Source organism: Mustela erminea, chromosome 3 (assembly GCF_009829155.1).
Source record: "Mustela erminea isolate mMusErm1 chromosome 3, mMusErm1.Pri, whole genome shotgun sequence".
Lineage (NCBI taxonomy): Eukaryota > Metazoa > Chordata > Mammalia > Carnivora > Mustelidae > Mustela > Mustela erminea.
Window position 1 is genome coordinate 85285417 of NC_045616.1, and position 17245 is coordinate 85302661.

The 17245-nt window shown below is 45.2% G+C and overlaps 1 pseudogene; it reads left to right on the forward strand.

Annotated features, from left to right (window-relative positions):
• Positions 1 to 211: 211 nt before the first annotated feature.
• Positions 212 to 2404, forward strand: LOC116585618 (annotated as a pseudogene).
• Positions 2405 to 17245: the final 14841 nt, after the last annotated feature.

A 17245-nucleotide genomic window follows, 5' to 3' on the forward strand; every position in this document is an offset into this window, starting at 1 on the left:
ACTTGGTTGGTGAAGTGTCTGTCTCTGGCTCATGTCCTGATCTCAAGGTCCTGGAATCCAGCCCCGCACTGGGCTTCTTGCTTCTCCCTCTCCCTCTGCCTACCACTTCCCCTGCTTGTGCTCTCTCTCTTCTCTCTCACTCTGTCAAGTAAATAAATAAAATCTTTAAAAAATAAATAAATAGGTCACGTGAAAATCGAAGGCTCCTGAACCCTGAAGTCACTTAGATCTTTCTGTCATGTGGACCCTGCCGGTCAAGTCTCTGGAAGTCAGCACTTCCAGGTTTGATACACAAAATACTATGTCCAAAAGACAGCAACAACAAAAATATGTTCTTCCATCAGATAAATATGAGACATATAGAAATGAAGAATACAATGATGGTGATAGCTCACCTCAAGGAAGAAAGAAAATTTGGAGTTCATTCCACAGTGATTTTTTCAAGAGGAACCCTCATTATGAATGTGGTGGATATGAGCCTCATCTTTCATACCTCCAGGAGAATGATGGAAATGTGTTGATGAGAAATGTCCAAGAGGACCCCAAAATAAGACACACTCCCTATAGCACCCGGCACAACAAGAGGAGAGTGAAATGGCAAAATGAAGGCCATATCCATATTACTGTGTGGAGAGACAGAAAAACTCTGAAGAGAGAAATGGGGGAGAACGCACAAGATGGAAACCCAGGGAAATGGTTCAAGATCAATATTCCCTATGGGAAAAAGTATGACAAGACATGGCTAATGAATTCAATCCAGAGCCATTGCAGTGTCCCCTTCACTCCAGTCGATTTTCACTACGTGAAAAACCAGGCTCGGTTCTTTGTCCAGGATGTTGGCACTGCCTCTGCACTGAAGGATGTCAGCTGCAAGATTTATGATGAGGAGAACCGAAAGATATCTATCTTTGTCAATCCCTCCTCTGTACCCTACTCTGTGAGGTATAAGTTGGAGCCAGAAGAAATGGAGCAGCTAAAGCTGACCATGAACAAACGCTATGACGTCTCCCAGCAAGCTCTTGACCTCCAGTGTCTCCGCTTTGACCCAGACTTGGTAGGCCATGATATATATATAATCCTGAACCGAAGAAACTGCATGGCAGCCACCCTGCAGATCAATGAAGAGAATTACCCTGAGCTATTGTCCTTGAACTTGAGCAACAACAAACTGTATGGGCTAGATGGTCTGTCTGACATTATAGAGATGGCCCCCACAGTCAAGAACCTGAACCTCTCCAAAAATGAGCTGAACTTGCTGTGGGAGTTAAACAAGATTAAAGGACTGGAGCTTGAAGAGCTTTGGCTAGAAGGAAACCCCTTGTGTGACACCTTTCCAGACGAGTCCACCTACATAAGTGCCATCAAGAATTGCTTTCCTAAGTTGTTACGCCTGGATGGCCAGGAGTTATCACCACCAGTTATCACTGATACTGACACACCCTGCTTGTTAAAGCCCTGCAAGGAAAGCTACAAAGGATCTGATGCCCTGAAGAGTCTAGTCCTGCAGTTCCTGCAGCAGTACTATTTCATCTATGACTTTGGAGACCGTCAGGGTCTCCTCGGTGCCTACCATGATGAGGCCTGCTTCTCCCTGGTCATTCCCTTAAACCCCAAGGACCCAGGCCCAAGCAGTTTGTGGGAGTACTTCAAGGAAAGCAGGAATATGAAGAAGCCCAAGGACCCCTCCCTGTGTGTTCAGCCACTAAATCACACAAATATGACATCGTGGGCTCCCTCTGTGTGCTGCCCAAAACACAGCACGATCTCAGCTCCTTCTTGGTGGACATGTGGTTCCAGACGGAGAGGATGCTCTGTTTCACTGTCCATGGGGTGTTCAAGGAGGTGGAGGGAAAGTCTCAGGGTTCTGTTCGTGCCTTAACCAGGACTTTCATCACCATCCCTGCCAGCAATTCCAGTCTATGCATCGTGAATGATGAGCTGTTTGTGAGAGATGCTACCCCCAGTGAGACTTGGAATGCGTTCTCCTACCGAGATCCTACACCAACTTCCAGCTCCATGCCCACCCTCTCCCAGGAGCAGCAGGAAATGGTTCATGCTTTCTCCATTCAGTCTGGAATGAAACTCAAGTGGTCTCAGAAGTGCCTTCAGGACAACGAGTGGAACTATGCCAGAGCTCGTCAGGTCTTCACTATGCTCAAGAATGAGGGCAAGATCCCAGAGGAGGCTTTCAAGCAAATCACCTAAAAGAAGCCTTAGATGTCCACGTCATCACTGTTTCTCTTTTCTCCAGCCTAAGGCTATACCCATGACTGGGGATGGAGGCCTGGCTGACCAAGAAATCAAAATTACCTTGCAGGTCAGGTAACATAAGCACCTGAAGGATCAGTTGTTCCATGTACTTTCCTCACACATGATCGCTGTTTATTTTCATAATAAAGAGTTATGTTGCACATTGAAAATAAATAAATAAATAAATAAATAAATAAACATTTACTTATTTTACAGAAAAAGAGAGAGCGTGCGCATGAGCGAGTACATAAGAGGGAGGGCCAGGGAGAGGGAGAGAGAATCTCAAGCAGACAACATGCTGACCATGGAGCCGAACATGGGGCCCCATCTCACAACACTGAGATCAAGACCTGAGCCAAAACTAAGAGCTGGACGCTTAACTGACTGTGCCACCCAGGTGCTCTGATACAACAATAAAATTTTAATCTAGCACAGGAGTTGACAAACCTCAGCTTGCGAGCTGGTCACCAGTTTTTGAAAACAAAGTTTTATTGTTTTCAAAACACAGCTATGCCCATTTATTTACATGTCGTCTATGACTGCTTTTGCCCTATGAAGGCAGCAGGGAGTAGTTTCAACAAAGACTGTGTTGCAAGGTTAAAATTAGGCTGGCAAACCTAAAATATTTACTATCTGCCCATTAGAGAAAGCGTTGCCAATCCCTGATCTAGCACCTTGAGTTGCAGGAAAAAGAGGCCCACCCAGGTTAGCTCAAGCTAAGGATGTTTGTGGTCAGGACATAACAGGGAATGTGCTGGATGCCAAGGATATAAGTCACAGAGAAATCAGGCCTCAGTAGGACTAAAAACAACAACTGCAGATCTTTTTTGTGGGTCTCTGTTTTTTCCCATCTCCTCTCTGTTCTCTTCCCACTGTCTGCTGTCCTCAACCTGCTTTGCCTTCCTTCAGCTTACACCCGGCTCTTCAGGGCTACCCAGACTTCTATATCATGTAATCCCAAACAGCCTTTCAGCTCTGGTCCCCACTGCTAATGGCCCTGGCTTCTTCTAAGTTCTCCAATTCTGAACTTCCATGGAATGAATGTGACTGCCCCAGACCATCTTTTCAACCACGGGACATTGTTACATGAAGCAGAATGTGTAGTCCACTCAGGAGGGGTGACAGGCCCAGAGCCCTCCTTTAGAAGAAAATGCAACAAGAAGGAACCAAAACTTAGCTAACTTGTGAGGGACCTAGTCTTTTCTTAAAGTCAGAATTCTTCTAGCTCTCTTACTCACAGCACTGACCAGAAAGCCAAAATCTGAATGATCACCATGTATGACAAAAGGGAAATAGATCCCACCTGGAGTTTGCTGATGGGTATAAGGTCAGTGGAGGACCAAGCCCATCCCAGGGAGAGACCAGCAGATTAACTATGGAAACTGGTGGGATTTCAAAAATTACAGCCTTGTCCTTTCTGGACCAGCAGGAGAAAAAGGGGCAACAAGAAATCCAGCCTGGAAGAACCTGTCCTGGTTCTACCACAACCTGAGTGCTGGTATACACGTTTCCTTCCTTCCAGTCACCTCTGGGCCTCGGTCCTCCCACTGATCAAATAACAGGGCTGAATTAGTTCAGTGGTTCTCAAACTGCCCTCTACATCAGAATCACCTAGAAGGCTTATTAGAACAAAGATGACTAGGTCCCACCCCTGGAGTTCCTGATTCAGCACGCCTGGAAAGGAGTCTGAGAATTTGTATTTCTAACAAGTTCCCAGCTGCTGACCTAGCACCATAATTTGAGAAGCACTAGTCTAGTTCTTCACTAAGAATCCTTCCAGATGAAACATGCTATGAGTCTAGTCTACTCCTTAGCTTACATTGGATGGAGAGTTTGGATTGTGGGCCAGGAAACCTCATTTGGGGAGGAGGTCTTTCCCAAGCTTAACCAAGATTACACTGTGTCCCCTCAACCACCTTTCAGCTTTTGCCACCACAAAGACCCTTTTACCAGCAAGTCCCGCGCTCCAGAACTGCTTCTCAGCCTGCTGGAAATGTTGACTTTCTATTTCTCCCTTGGCCAAATTCTGTGGGTAGCGTGGCTCCTTGACACGTAGGCCACACAATCAGCTCTCACAACCCACTTCCTCAAGGTGATCCCATGTCGTTCTGCTGTCCATGATAAACAGCTCCAGACTGGGCAGCCCAAATGGAGGGGAAGCCAGCCTGCTGTGGATCTGGAAAGTTCCCCAGAGGAAGATAGATGGCAGCTGCTTTGTGGCCCAAGCTAAGGCCAAGCCACAAGCTGGGAGGACATTTTGAGCACAGGCCGCCAACCAGTGATGCAAATTGCCCCTGCAGGGCCTGGCCAGGTCAGAGGGGGCCCAAGGAGCTGGAACTCTGAGTGACAGCTGAACAGGGAGACACTCTTCAGCATCCCACTAAGTCACCAAGAGGTTTCTGAAACAGGTGGCTCAAATTTCCTTGAAAACCCGAATAATCCCCCATTTGAAGTGTGCGCGAATCTTGTTGTCACCACCTAGTATTAATGGGCAGGCACCACAGAAGGAAAAAGGGGTTTTCGGCTACATTTTTGCACACTGACTGGCCTGACAAGCTCAATAAAAGCTTAAACAAATATTAAAAAACACACAGAGAGTCAGGCTGGTTTAAATTAACTTCCCAAGCACTTCACCTACTGTAGGAAGAAATTATAATAAAATGCCAGTGCAAAAATAAACCACGCATGGAAATAAAAATAAAACATAAAATGCCCTCTTATAACTAACTGCTCAGTACGATTTAGTTCATAACAACATATCATTGTACATGAAGTTTTCAGAGTCCTAAAGTGTATTTGGGCATTAGGACTGTTGACTCTGAAAATTTCATATTTTACACATTGGGAAACTGTCCCTTTCCCAGAAGTCTTATGGATGTAAACCATTAAAACACATATACACACAATCCTGTTAACTCTGAAACAATAATTTGTCTAAATGGAACTTGCTGCTTGACCTATGACTCCAAATTCCAGTTTCTCTTCAGCACCCTCCGTATATGCGCTGCCGAAGCGAGCACTCTTCAGCACCCTCAGCCCTTAGCCTGCTACTTGGGCTCCACAATGTCCTTTTCCTCACTGCAAGAGAAGGAAAGAGATGACAGGCTGAGAGGTGACAGGTTCATCTCCAGCCATTCTGAAGCCTCATCCAGAGGTGGAGTTTATGAAGGGGAGAGATACTTTGTAGTCTTTGGATTCATGGGCTGTGGCTTGTCACATCCTCCAAACTTTCTTGTGCTTACACTGAGCCAGATATAATGGGAGATTAAAAGAGAGGAGTGTTTGGTGCTCTCATTCCAAGGAGGAATAAAGAGAAAGAAAGAAGGCAGGAAAAGCAAACAGAAAGGAAAGAGGGAAGGAAGGGAGGAGGGGAGAGAGGAAGAGAAAGGAGGGAAGGGGGAAGAGAGGGCAAAGAAGGAGGGGGTAGAGAAAGGCAGACAAGCGACCACCTCTGGCTCAGTTAGTTCATCCTGTAAAAGTTCTTCCACAGTCTGGTTATTCCCCCTTGGTTTATTCAGCCAAGCTGGCCTAACCTCACTTCCCACCCAAAGAGCGTGGGGGCTAAGAAAGACTTTATTAGCCCCTGTGCCCTTCTTTCCCCCTCTAGGTTTCTGTCACTCCTCAAAGGTGATTTTCGGAGGAAGGGTTTTCCTGGTAGGGTCTGGGTGGAACAGCACAGTACAGATCTGCGTCTGGTTCCTAGCAAGATCGTCCAGGCAGAACCCATGCAAGGCTCCCCTGCCTCCAGGGTCGTGTCAAGAACTTTCACAGAGTGCTCCTGCATCAAAAAGTAGAGCCAAAGGAAGCAGGACAGTGGAAAAGAAACAAGCAGTCATCAAACACATATAAGAACATACATGTACGACTATAACTGGGTGTCATAGGTAGACACATGTATAGATGCATGTAGATCTTTCCTGGTGAGTTAATTATGACCTTCCCAAGAGAGTACAAGTTGACTCACCAGCTGGCAGTTTGGATAGCCAAGCCAGGGATGTCAGGCCTGACCATTTCTCCAGGGTAGATGAGCACATACAGAGGGCCACACAGAGCATGAGGAGGAGGTCCAGTCCAGAAGGTGAACACAGACTAAAAAATGCAACTTATTTCTCTAATCTGCTTGTGCTAAAGGTGCCAGAAACAAATACCAGCAGGTCTGGAAAAACTGTTGTGTTCATTTGTGTAGGCTCCGAGCCACCCACCCCACAGTAGATGGAAAAAGAAGATGAACACACTCTAGAGCTGTTTTGTCTGGCTCACTGGACCCTCTTGCCCCCTTCACCTATCGGAGAAGAGATGATGGGGGTGGGAGGTTGTGGAGTCCCCCACACTGAGGACCTGAAACAGCCCCTTCAGTTTCCCACAAACAAGTTTCTGAAGCGGAAATTAGCTCTGACTCCCCAGGGCAGAAATTGAGAGCTCCACTCTAAAACACTTCCTCTGCCTGGTAACAATGTAAGGAGGAATTTCCACAAATCCCCTTAGCTGTCATGGCTTCCGCTCCTCATTTTGGGAAAAGGCAGTCTGGGACATTCCAGGCCCCACCCCCACCCTGTTTGATCTTGGCTTCTGGATGGGCCTGGAGAACTAGGACATACATTTACCTTCCCTGGTTTTCCTCCTGGAGTTGAGAAACATCCAAGCCTGACCAGGCTGTAGAAAGAGGCCTGGTCAGCCCAGCAGCATCACCCAGAGGCTGTTCTCTCTCCTCAGAGAAGAGCTTCAAGGGAGGGATGGGGATGACCCAAGAGACAGAGCACAGCATTAGGGAAAAAAGATTGGAGCCAAACAACCAGTACCTGCCACTTTTAGCGGGGGCTAAACTTGGGGGCTGACTTGACCTCCTAACAGGACAGGCATAGAGTCCTACAAGGTAAGCTTATAAAGCAGTTGGCACAGCCAGGACATGGCAAGAACTTGGTAAAAGTGAGGGGCTATAGCCAACCCAAAAGGTCTGCTACCTTGAACCTCCCCTGCTTTGCAACAGCAGAGTCATAGTGCATAGTGCTCCCTGGCCCCACGTGTTCCCCAGTCTCATGTGCACAGACCACAGTCACCACATGGGGTCTGTTCAGTTCTTCTACTTCAACTCCCAAAGCCCCTTAGATTTAAAAAAAAAAAAAAAAAAAAGAAGAAGGCCAATATCCATGACAACGTCCATGCCAGCCATGCTTCATACAGGTGCTTGTAGAGCTTCCCATCCATCTCAGGGCTCAGGTGGAGTCCTGGGTTCTGAGCAGAGCCCAGGAGGTCCCTGCTAAGCTCTGGCCCTCACTCAGCCAGCAGGTCACCAGAGCATCCATGCTTGTGCCTCTGGTCTAACGTCAGCTCCTAATTTTCCACATGTGCTGGGAGGAACCACCTACCTTTGAAGATGCTTGGTTACTCCATCTGGAAAACTGGAAGGTATTATGAACTGAACTGTGTTCTCCCAAAATTCTTCTATAAAAGCCTTACCCTCCACTGTGACTATATTTGGAGACAGGGCCTATCAAGAGGTAATAAAGGTTAAATGAGGTCATGAGGGTGGAGCCTTACGCTAGTAGAATTAGTGTCATTATAAGAAGAGGAAGAGACATCAAGCTCATTCTCTTCCCATGTGTACACAGAGAAGGGACCATAGGAGGACAGAGCAAAAAGGCCCAGGAAGAGAGGTCTCACAGGAAACCAACTCTGCCAGCACTTTGATCTGAGATCTTAAATCTTAGCCTTCAGGAACTGCAAGAAAAATTTTCTGTTGTTGAAGCCAACCATTCTGTGGTATTTTGTTACGGCAACCTGAGCAGACAGAGGTTGGAGACATAGTCAGTGCTCTGTGGAATAAGAGGTATATTAGAGATACCCTAAAGGCTGGGCAAAGAGAGACTGAGGAAATGGGACTCTTGATCCCATACTTCACTCTGTTGGAACCTGTAGCAACTGTAGCTATTTTTTTTTAATTGGATTTAAGCATTTTTTTTCTTCCTTCCTTCCTTCCTTGCTTTCCTTCTTTTTTGGTCTCAAGGAAGTTTCCTTGATGAACAGCTTTTTTTGAAACCCCAGGACTGAGGATTTCTAAAAGCTCATGCTTGTCATCCTTATAGTATTTTCTCATTTATGCTAAAGGATTATGAAGTCACAGGACTCAAGGACCTGCCTGGTTTGAAGGGTCCAAGGCTTAGGAACAGTTTTGGTTGCAAACAGTAAGGGTGCATTTGCCAGGTACCAGGCTGTCTTCCATGCTTTACATTTATTAATCCATTCAATCCTCCCCCAAACCCTACAAGAGATGCTTATCATCCTTGTTTTACAAATGAGATGATGCTTTACATCATCATTTTACATCATTATGGCTCAGACAACTTAAGGCCCTTACTCAGGCCCACACAGAGTGGTCTGTCTGATTCCAAAGCCCATGAGCATCAACCACCATTCTAGAAGAAAGGAGAGGAAGTTGTAAGGCAGTCCTTCTGTCAGCAAGTGTCACCCCTGACCTCTCCACAGCACAGACCTGCTATATATTGTGAAGGTTCTGCCCCTACAATCTCAGGACCTAAATAAATGAGCTGCTTCCTAATTTCCCCCAGAATTCTATGTACCTCATAAACAAGCATTCAGATCTGTTGCTCTGATTCTGGCATTTGAAACAACATATTTGGATTAGGTCCTCTAAAACACTAAGGTGAATTTATATAAATGGGCAAATAGTCATGCTGAATTCAGTGTTACTTAATATTTTCTTTAACAGACCTGCAGGACTAAGAGTATCTCATTACACATTAAGATATTCAAGAAAGAAGGACTAGAATAGGGGCGCCTGGGTGGCTCAGTGGGTTAAGCCACTGCCTTCGGCTCAGGTCATGATCTCAGGGTCCTGGGATCGAGTCCCGCATCGGACTCTCTGCTCAGCAGGGAGCCTGCTTCCCTCTCTCTCTCTCTGCCTGCCTCTCCATCTACTTGTGATTTCTCTCTGTCAAATAAATAAATAAAATCTTTAAAAAAAAAAAAAAGAAGGACTAGAATAACACTAGCATTATTTGGAGATGAATAAATGATTGGCTATATTAAAACCCTCAAATAATGTGCAGATATAATAGCTGAACTAATCAGAGAGATTGGTAATATTGCTAAATATAAAAATCACACATTTCTATACATCAGTAATAATCACTTAGAAATAGAATTTTCTTGGGGTGCTTGGGTGGCACAGTTGGTTGAGTGTCCCAATTCTTGATTTTGGCTCAGGTCATGATCTCAGGGTCATGAGATACAGCCCTGTGTCAGGCTCTGTGCTCAGTGGGGTAGTCTGCTTGAGATTCTCTCCCTCTGCTGCTACCCAACCCCTGCCTGCTCTCACATGGGCTCTCTTTCTCTAAAATAAATACATATTTTTAAAAAATAAAGATTTTTTTTTTTAGATTTTATTTATTTATTTGAGAGAGAGAGAGGGCAGGAAAGAGCACAAGCAGAGAGAGTAGCAGAGGGAGAGGGAGAAGCAGGCTCCCCGCTGAGCAGGGAGCCCAATGCTGGGTTCGATTCCAGGACCCTGAGATTATGACCCACACCAAAGGCAGATGCCCAAATGAATGAGCCACCTAGGTGCCCCAAAATAAAAATGTATTTAAAAAAAAAAAGAAAGAAAGAAAAGAAAAAAGAAATATGGGATGCCTGGGTGGCTCAGTTGGTTAATTGTCTTCCTTTAGCTCAGATCATAATCCCAGGGTCCTGGGATGGAGCCCAGTGTGGGGCTCCCTGCTCAGTGGGCAACCTGTTTCTCCCTTTCCTTCTGTTCTTCCCTGACATTCATGCTCCCTCTCTCTCTCTCTCATGCTCACTCTCTTTCTTCTCTCAAATTAAAAAAATCATTAAGGGACACCTGGGTAGCTTAGTCCTTAAGCATCTGCCTTTGGGGTGTCTGGATGGCTCAGTTGGTTAAACGACTGCCTTTAGCTTAGGTCATGATCCCGGAGTCCTGGGACTGAGTCCCGCACTGGGCTCCCAGCTCTATGGGGAGTCTGCTTCTCCCTCTGACCTCTCCTCTCATGCTCTCTCTAACTCTGTCTCTCTCTCTCTCAAATAAATAAATAAAATCTTTAAAAAAACAAAATTTTCTTAAAAAGACACCCATTTCTAAAGACCACCAAAATTTTTAAAATTATGTAGGAATAAATCTAGAAAAGATATGTAAACCTTCTGTGAAAAATGATCAAACTTCAAATGACACTTAAAAAGTTCTAAATAGATGGAGACAAATACAACATTCTCAGATAAGAAAACGAAAAATCATAACTACATCAATTCTAGCAGTACCATTAATGCAATACCTATAAAAATCCCATTATATATATACCATCTATACCATTATGCAGTACCTATAAAAATCCCAACAAATATTTTTAGGGACTTGAAAAGTTGTTTCAAAAATGTATATGATAGAGCAACTATCCAAGAAAACCAAGACACTAGTGAAAAAGAATAAGTTGGTGGGGACCTACGCAACCAGATACCATGATCTACAGCTCAAGCTGGTAATAAAGACAGTGCACATTGGAATAAGGACAGGCAAATGGACTACTTGAAAAGAAGAAAGAACCTAGAACAATATCCATGTACATATGGAAGCTTGATTTATGACCAAGAAGATATTTCAGATAGATAAATCCTGGACTAATAAATGGTGGTGAGACAACTGGTTAATTACACAGAAATAAATGAAATTGCCTCTCTGCCTCACATTATACACCAAAAAAAATCCATTCTAGGACTTCAATATCAAAGATAAAACTATAAAATCCTTAAAAGGCAACATAAAGAGAGACACCTGGATGGCTCAGTTGGTTAAGCACACAACTCTTGATTTTGGCTCAGTTCATGATCTCAGGGTTGTGAGACTGAGCCCCTTGCTGGGCTCTTGTTGGGCATGAAGCCTGCTTAAGATTCTCTCTCTCCCTACCCTCACCCCGCTCCTCTCTAAAGTAAATAAATAAACAATAAACATAAGCAAAGGCCTTAAAGTATTTCACAGAAGAGGAACACAAATGGAGTGTCAACATGTGAAAATACGCTCAACCTCATTAGTCATAGAGAAATGTACATTAAAGCCTGCATGAGATGCTCTCTGACACCACATTTTTTTTTCTTTAAAGATTTTATGTATTTATTTGACTGAGAGAGAAAGGACAAGCAGAAGGGAGGGGTAGAGGGAGAGGAAGAGGAACAAGCAGACTCCCCAGTGAGGACAGAGTCAACAAGAGGCTTTGGCTGGATGTGGGGCTCAATCCCAGGACCCTGAGATCACAACCCAAGCTGAAGTCAGATGTTTAACCAGCTGAGCCACCCAGGCATTCCTCATACCACATCTAATCAGTCCTACTCCTTCACACCTACTAGACCAACTACAACTAGAAAGTTGGTCAGTCCAGGTCCTAGAGAAAATGTAAAGCATCAAGAACTGCCATCTACTGCTGACGGTAAATAAATTGGTACAACCACTTTGAAAAAGTTTGGCCTTACGTAACAAAGATTAATGTGCATGTTTTCTGTCACCCAGCAATTCCACTTCTGTGTTATGTATTCCAGACAAACTCCTGGCCAAGGATCCCAGGCGACAGGCACAGATGTTCTTAGCAGGGTTGCTAGGCAGATCCAGGGCCTGAGGGAGGGAGAGAGGCTCTCAGGGCACAAAAGGTAATGTGACACAGCTCAAGGGCTGTTGTAGGCTGTTGCCTCTAATATCACACCCACAGTGTCTGCAGCTGGAGGGGAAGAGGAGAGGGGGTTGAACAGTGACTACCCAAAAGACATGCACATGTCTTAAAACCTGTGAATGCCAGAAGATGTAATTAAGTTAAAGATCTGGAGATGAAATCATTCAGGATAATATGGGTGGGCCCTAAATTCAGTGATAAGCAACCTTGTAAGAGATACACAGGAAAGAGACACAGGAAGAGAAGGAAAAAGTCATGTGAAGACAGAGGCAGGGACTGGAGCCATACAGCTACACGCCATAAAGCAAGCAACACCTGGAGCCACCAGAAGACATGCAAAGCAAGGAAGGACCCTCTCCTGGACCCTTTAAAAGGAGTGTGGCCCTGAGGACATTTTGATTACAGACTTCTGGTCTCTAAAACTGGGAGAGAATAAATTTCTGTTGTTTTAAACCATCCTATTTGTGGTCATTTGCTAAGATAGCTACAGGAAAATAACAGTGTCTCTCTTGCCTCACTGTAGCCCCACCTCTGCTGCTCAAGAGAGTAAAAAGAGGAAACAATCCTAATGTCCATCAACAGCAGAATAAATTGTGGTATTATCTTACAATGGAACATTATAGCTAAATAAACGAAATGCAAGAACATGGGTCCATTTGAATGAATCTCATTGAGTGAAGAAGCAAACCAAAGAAAACTATAAATAGGATTCCATTTATATACATTTCAAAAGGAAATAATATATTATGTAGGTCTCCACACACAGATAATAAAGCTATAAAGAAAAGCAAGTGATTAACCAAAATAGTGATTATTTCTGGGAGGGAGGGACAGGTGTTTGGGAAGAAGCACTCAGAGTATATACGGTTGTGGGATCTATGGGTGAGGGGTAAAGCAGTAGTTCTACTGTTTCTCTTTACACTCTACATGTACCTTGTACAGATTTTGTAATATCTTTGATATAATTTATAATAAAAATTAACAAAGCAAGTATAGGCTTATGGAAATTAACCTGGCCAGTGTGCTGTTTCTTCTCAGATGAAAGATTCCTTAAGACCTGGGCCAGCTAGGTCAGAAGTCACTCAGTCAGGGGCACCTGGGGGGCTCAGCATGTTAACCGTCCAACTCTTAGTTTCAGCTAGGGTTATGACCTCAGGGTTGTAAGAAAGAGCCCTGCACTGGGCTCTGCACTCAGCGGGGAATCCTCTCTGCCTGAAATTCTCTCTCTTCCCTTTGCCCCTTCCCCCACCCCTGGCTCATGGTCTTTCTCTCTCTCTTTAAAAAAAAGGGGGGGGGGCGCCTGGGTGGCTCAGTGGGTTAAAGCCTCTGCCTTCAGCTCAGGTCATGATCCCAGGATTCTGGGATCGAGCCCCACATTGGGCTCTCTGCTCAGCGGGGAGCCTGCTTCTTCCTCTCTCTCTCTCTCTGCCTGCCTCTTCGCCTACTTATGATTCTCTGTCTGTCAAATAAATAAATAAAATCTTAAAAAAAAAAAAAAAAGTCATTCAATCAGGCACAGATACATCTGTACCAAACTCCAAAGAGGGCAAATAGTGTGCTGTGTTTTGGGCTACCAAATTTGTAGGGAAAGTGGGTGAGAGCTCAGCCAAGAGAAGGAACATGCACTGACTTATTTGCAAAATTAATTTGCAAACCGAAATATATTTAAGAGCCAGGACATTTTTGCTACCCAAAGCGTGAAAGATTTATATGAATCTAAATTTAGATTTAGATTTTGATAAAGGGATAAATCTACCAACTGGATAAATACCATCTAGTAAAAGATGAAGGACTGAACACATGTATTTAACATTCCAAAGATGGGATTTTTTTTTTTTGAAATACATAAACCCAGGAGGACATCAGCAAAACAAAACAAAACAACATCACAGCACCAACAAGAAAAAGCAGGAGTACACGTATCTTGATGAAGACTGAATAAAGTACAGAACTATTGGATTAAACCTAAAGATAACGTAACACTGTATGCTAACTATACTTTGAAAAAAATAAATGAAGAGTTGGAGGAAAAAAAAAAGGAGAAAGCAGATGGACAAGTGGTCACCAATTTAGCAGGCCCCAGAAAGCTGAGTCCTAAGCCAGCAGCTGGGCAAAGGGCTCAGTGGGGGGACAGCACCAAGTATCTCTGGAAGTGGAAGCAAAGGTGGAGCCCAAGTGCTGGAGAATGGGCTGAAAGGCTGCTGACAGTGTGGCCAGACTCCATTCCCTCCTGTTCACCTTGCAGTCCTGGGTCTGTCCCTCCCTGAGGCTGGCCCACAAGACACTGGAGGTTTATTCTCTCAAGAGGGAAGCATGGAGGGTATCTTTCCTGGGGACAGCAACTGAGTTGACAACGGTGGGATTTAAATCAATGTTTACATACGCTGTGCAGAGACACTCCCAGTCCTCTGCCCCACACAGGTTCCCCAGAAGGCTGGCAGCCAGGCAAGCTAAATGTAGTAATTAGCTCCCTGAAGAGCTCAATACTTGTCAGCTCTCATTACTGTGTCATTAGCATGTCTTTCTCCTTCCCCAGGTTCCACCACAGAGCGCCAGGACTGAAGCCCAGACACCTACCCAGACCTTCTAAGCCCAGTGTCTTCCACATTTTTCCAATGGTTCTCCCAACTCAGGTAGACACTCCCCTCTTACCCCAACCCCCATCCTTACCCACCCCCCTTCCCCAATTCCAATAATAAAATATACTGATCAAGTTAGCTGGTATCCCCTCAGACAGGCTGAGGGCCTGGCTACCCTCCCTGCCCTTGGTTAACTCAACTCAGACTCCCTCAGACTCCCACACTCATGCTACTCTCGAACGCAGAGGATTCCTCCCTCGTCTTCTTCTACCCTTACACTGGGAGAGGGTTTTCTGGAAATTTGGGGTAGGTATGAGGAGTCCGCAAGGGTCTTAAACCCTGAAGTGAGAGATGGCATCAAAGGGCAGAGTCTGAGCTTCATGGGCCATTCCTGAAAGCTTGCTGGTCATAGCCAGGGTGTAGGTGATGGGTATCCATTTCCCCAAGCAAGGGAGAGTTCAAACAACTGCTTTGAGATAGTCAGAGAAAAAGAGAAAAAAGCAGCAGCAGCTTCTGTGTCTTCTAAACCTGAAATGAAAACCTCCATCTCCCCTGCTCATGCCACCCCATCACTGTCAACACCAGATTAGGGCTCAGCTGTGTCTAAGAGCCTTCTGAGAGGTAAGCAATACAGCCATTTCACACAAAATGCAGTGGCTTCCAGACTACCAGGAGGCCAGGTATAGAGTTCGGATGGTTCACAGTCCTGCCCTAGATGGGGGGCACCCAGGCCCAGCTAACCCAGTCCAATGGGACTTGGACCCTTCCCTCCAATTCACACATCTGCCTGAGCGGTCTGCTCCATTAGTCGGTAAGGGCCCTAACTGACTTAGCACCTCACAACAGAAACCCCATAATGAGTGAGGGGAAAAGAGCAGAAATACTCTTTAGAAACCCAAGAGGAATTCTGAAAAGATCCTCCACCCCCTCCCTGCTCCAACCCCAACTGTCATCAGCTCAAGCCACAAAGCCTTGATCCCTTGGGAGCCCCCACTGCTATTCTTCCCTGCGGGTCCCACACAGCCAGGACAAGAAAGCATTCCTTTCGGTGGGCCAGGAGGAAGTGGGCCCAGCCCTGCCAAGCAGGAGGGGAAAAGGATTCCATTCCCATTGTTCTCACCCAGACTGCCCAACAATGGAAGAAGGAGCAGGAGGAAGGAGGGCCTTGAGAGTCTGTCTGACCTGCTGGAGCGGCACTAACTGGATCCAGCCTCCCAACTGGTTGTCAGTTGTCCTGTCTTCTTCCTCCCTCCCTTCCCTAGATTTCCTACACCCCTTTCCTTCCTGCCCCTTCCCCTCCCCCACCACTTCCTGTGTCTTCAGTGTTCAGGCTGGAGACAGGGGGACCCTGCCCCAGCTCCAAGGCCACCACCTGTGGCCAGCCCCTGCTTGCCTCTCAGGCTCTCTGCAGCTTTCTTTCTGGCATCCCATAGCCACAACCAAAAGTTAACATCTGAACCCGTCCCCAGTCCTTAGACTCCACAGCATAATTCCCAAAGCCTCAGTGCACAGGGTAGGTTGCTCATCAAAATCAAGTTTCTTCCACTATAGTCATCACCCCCACAACACTCACAGGCCAGGAGTGTAATAGCTAAGGTTTGGTAACAAATGACCAGTAATCATTTGTGCCAGGTACTGGGGATACAGCAGTGAATGAAACAAAATTACAGTCCTTATAAAGCTTATGTCCTAAGAGGCAGATCTTTCCTTGTTTTCTGCTCTCACTTGTGTGCCAGGTCTATGTGGCAAAAAAAAAAAAAGAATCCACACTCAGCAACGCAGACAGGAGTATGTAATATGGTATAGTAGTTAGGAAGACAGTTTTTGCCCCTAACTAGAACTGTGTTCAAGGGCTGTTTCTACCCATTTGCAAAGTGTATAACCACAGGAAAATGTTTCTTAGCCTTCTAAGTTTCCTCATCTGTAAAATGGGGTTTTATCACTGAGATAACCATTACTGTTTAGGATAACAGTTAATTATCACCAGAATTGTTATGAAGATCCAAAGGCATGTGAAGGGCTTGGCCCAGAGTCAGGCATGTAATAAATAAATGCTCAATAAACATCAGGTCTCATCATGGGGCCGTTCCTCATGGTGGAAGCTGTCCACAGGAAGGAATATCTATACCGGTTTACAATATACGTAACAAAAGTTCCACTTGTTCTGACTGCTCCCTTTTCTGTAACATCTGATTGTGAGCCAGCTTCCAAACCAGACTGTTTGGGCTGTTTATTTTTCATTTGACCATATGCTCACCACAAATGCAGAGGAACCTCTGGGAGAGGATCACACTTAGGAGTTACAGTTGTAACCTTGAGGCCAACACATAGAGTCAGGGGATGGGACCCAAGTACAGACAAACTCTCCTTATGTTTCAGATTTCTGAGGTCCTAAGAAGCATAACCCAGGAAGGTTTTTCATTATGTCACTGGGCTATCTGAGAGGACCCTTCTCAAGCTATCAAACCAAGAGAGAACTCACATTAGCTGTCACATCTCATCAGTTATCTGTGTACACTAGTCCACTGTGTTGGGACAAAAATACAGGTCCCATCTCCCAAAAGGGAGAACACAAGGATGTCTGAAATCATTCACTGAACATAGTATGTGCAGGACCAGGGTGGGAACTGTTACCACATTGCTGCAAATAAATCTTGCCCACAAATGATGTCTACCTCTTTGTGTCTGCAGGGAGAGTGGGAAAACCATTCTCAGAATGGACACATAACA